We start from the raw sequence: 3746 nt of genomic DNA on the forward strand, positions 1-3746 counted from the left end.
CAGAGCGTGTGCAGAGCCTTTTACAGTCCGAATTTAAAAAGAAAAGATCTCTGTAATCATTTCCAAGAATCACAAGCTGTTTTTATCTAACAAAAGATTCTGCTTCAGTCCATATTTGTTGGCGTGTAGTCTGAAAAACAACATTTTCGCTGAGGTTAAAAAAATCCTCTTGTCTTTCGCACATTCTGTAAACGGAGTGGGGTGGTACATAGCCATAATAATGGTATCATATATATATGTATCATATATATATATATATATACATAAATACCATTAGCCATAATAATGGTAGTATATAATACCATTATTATGGCTATGTACCACCCCACTCCGTTTACAGTAATATATATATTTATTACTATATAACATTATTATCATTACCACTGCAGATAAACTCAGCCACTAATGATTCAAACGCAGTTTTGTTCTTGCTGTATATTGCTCAGTTCCCAGCCACAGCACATTAATTTTCATGCAATTCTTTTGAATAACAAAACGCTGAAGCATAATATTAATGACCTATGATATGGTAGCCTGATAATCATTTAATATGCTATGTGTGGGAAGCTCTCTCCATAATAAGAGGTGCAGTAAACCGCTTCGGCTTCCACACTCACTGCTCCTCCTGGTGGATAGACACACCATTGCAACTGGTTTCTTCTTAGGGGCGTTACAGGTCGGCCCAGTTTTCTCTACTCCATCGCGGGGGATCTCATTAGAGCTATGAGCCCATAGACTGTATAAAATAATGGACGTAGTCACCGTGACGTCATCTGTCCGTTTCTGAAGAGTGGATTTGAAGCTCAAAATACTCCGCTCTGGACGTCGCCATCTTGGCAGTGCCTGACTCCGCCCAACTCCCGGACAATCAAAAATGGGCAAAGAGGTGGGCCAAAGGAAGCCTGGCTGCCTAAACACGCCCACCTCGCTCGGCGCTGCTAAGTTAGCTAAGGCTAACAAGCTAGGCTAAGAAGCTACGAGGCTAAGAAGCTACGTTACTTTGGCTAGCCCTGTGGTGTTGGCTGCTCCCTTGGTGCCAGCTCCCTCACGAAACTTGAGGTAAGTTGAGTTTAGCTGAAACTAACGTTATACAACAAACTTTGAAACAATGATTCAGCTGTTATCTTAAAAAAAAAAAGCTTCAACTTTTTTTAAAATATATAACGCTAATAATTTATTACACTCATTTTACTTTCATATACACAGCGTGGATCATTGGTGACAGCTATGTCCGGCGTGGTGTCCAGAGAGCTGCAGAGACCTTGGGAAGCACCCTCAGCATGCCGGGCGTCCGTGTCTGCTGGTTTGGCTGGGGTGGACTGCAGTGGGGAGGCCTTCTCTCCTTCTTTTCGCACTCCCTGCGAGGAAGAGCAGCACCAGATGTCCTCATCATCCACTGTGGCGGCAGTGACATGGGGAAGGTCAGCAGTGTCAAGAAGCTAGTCAGCATGATGAAGGAGGACCTGCACCAGCTTCACCTCCAGCATCCTGGCATTAAGATAATATTTTCTTCATTGGCCCAAAGATGCAGGTGGGAGGCTGGTGGCAATCCAGCAAAGATTGATAAGGCCAGGAAATGTGTGTTATGGCTACATTTGTTCATAGTTTAAATGGTGCCATAATTGAGCACCCTCACATCAGACACATTCATCTCACACCTAGGAGAAATTATATGTTTTTAAGTAAATTAGTTAATTGTCTTAAAGACCACCTCCAAACGCAGTGAACTGCTTACAGTTGGCAGTGTTACTGCTTTTGAATTTGGCCTTTAGGACACATTTTGTTAGGCCTGATCATAGCCCAGGCTGTCATGGCTAATGTTGAGTTTTTGATATTCATCTATAACTTGTTTAAAATTTCAATAAATTCTATTTATATTTGCACTCCTTTTGTCTTTGTTACTGACTGAATGTTGTATTTCACAATCAAATCTGACTGTCAATTGAAAGGACAAACAAATCATATACTACAGACAAAACATTAAGCATTAATGTTTAACATTGTCACTGACAAAAAAATTAAGCTGTCCATTTCTGTGTGGGCCTGATTATTTTAACTTTGTACTTGAAGATAACTAAGCACATTACACCCAGCAGCAGAGCCTGGGAAGATTTTGGAGAGTAACCTTTGTTTGCTGCTCTGTTAGAAGTCTAGTTTTAACACAGAAGAATGAGACTGGATAAAAGGGCTCAAAGTGAAAAACAAAGAATTAGCTGGACACAATAGTTTTGAAGCCCCCAAGGAGGTATCACTTGTTCGCTATGTTGCCAACTCTGAGAGGGTCTTCCTCAGGCAAAGGTACTGTGACGTTTTTATAGTGAGGCAAGCAGAAAGATAATCAGCCAATTATGTGTTGCTGGGTTTTTTTTAGCCTCACTATATAAGTCTCAATACCGAGCAATACCCACAGAACCTTCTCATATGTCACAGCGTCACAAATAAACAATACCTCCTACGGGACTTAAAACTATTGCTTTTACTCTAAAGTAAATTTTGTCTGATCCACTTTATATCACAAAAATTCGAACCATTTCACAAACAGTTTAACAAAATTAAGTCAAAGCTTGCATTCATGAAAACATCCATTTTAAAATGTTACAAAAAGTACACATGAAATAAATGAAAAGATTTATAACAGTAATTATAAAACCTATGGATTAGGACCCAGTGTCATAATTTGCAAAATCTTAATTTCTTGTGAAACAACCTCTTTACTGTGGAGTAAATATCACATTGGCCGAGGCATTGTAACTTTCCTCAAGTGTCCTACATGAGAGAAAGATAATAGGTTAAAAACACAGGTAGAAAACACTGACTACAGCCTGTCTTGGTTAAAAGCCCACTCACCACCAAAATGATCTTATTGCTGAGTAAGTGGCTGTCATTCATAAAATAGTTTTGTCTACAGCCTGTCTTGGTTAAAAGCCCACTCACCACCAAAATGATCTTATTGCTGAGTAAGTGGCTGTCATTCATAAAATAGTTTTGTGTTTAAGTTCTGTAGATATTCAACTTTATATTTGAATGTGATTTTAAATTTAACTGTACTATCAAGACAAGTGGAGTATGAATGTACAGTATGCAATTCATCCACATTAAAATAATTGTTGCTATCAAAAGGAAACTGAACTGTTCTCAAAGCTCACTGCCACTGTGGAATCATGCTATGTTCAGCTGTCTCATTATGAGAATATTTTCTCCATTGGTTCTTCACAGACTGTGTGGGGAAAAAGGTAGTAATTCTCACTTTGATAAAGGGTCTTTGCATAAAAAGCACTAAAATGTTAAAGTTGGTAAATACATGTCATGTTCCTTGATTAATAAAATCTTCATTTGGCCTTTTGCATCAGGGGAACACTAAACTGCACTGGTGTGTCAGTAATTTCACCTTATTAGGAATAGTACAGAGCAAGCTGTGCCCTAATCGAGTACTTAGTAATGTATGACAATTAGTAATTTATGTAATGCATTTAAATGTATTATGGACAATAATTCATAATTTTAAACTAATAAGTTTCTTGACTCTTTGTGAGGTACTGTATTAAAAAAGGTGTCTTTATCCTGGAGTCAGTGCTGAAGTGATGACTCTCAAAGTGTTCACTGCACAGACGGGAAGTCTTGTTTGGAGTCCAGTTCTGTCTCCTCGTGTTGAGTGTCCACTGGTCCAGTCTGTCTGGGTCACCTAGAGGAAAACTTTACACAGACAAATAGATATTAAAAGTAATATATGTGTTAGCTACCTACTT

At 38.8% G+C, this 3746-nt stretch overlaps 1 long non-coding RNA gene across 1 annotated transcript; it reads left to right on the top strand.

The window, feature by feature from the left end:
* Nucleotides 1-734: 734 nt before the first annotated feature.
* On the top strand, nt 735-1883 carry LOC125888939 (uncharacterized). Its single transcript, XR_007449376.1, has 2 exons — nt 735-1059; nt 1207-1883. It is a non-coding gene; the product is annotated as an uncharacterized LOC125888939 (long non-coding RNA).
* The last annotated feature ends 1863 nt before the right edge of the window (nt 1884-3746 follow it).

This window comes from Epinephelus fuscoguttatus, linkage group LG5, assembly GCF_011397635.1.
Source record: "Epinephelus fuscoguttatus linkage group LG5, E.fuscoguttatus.final_Chr_v1".
Taxonomy (NCBI): Eukaryota; Metazoa; Chordata; class Actinopteri; order Perciformes; family Serranidae; genus Epinephelus; species Epinephelus fuscoguttatus.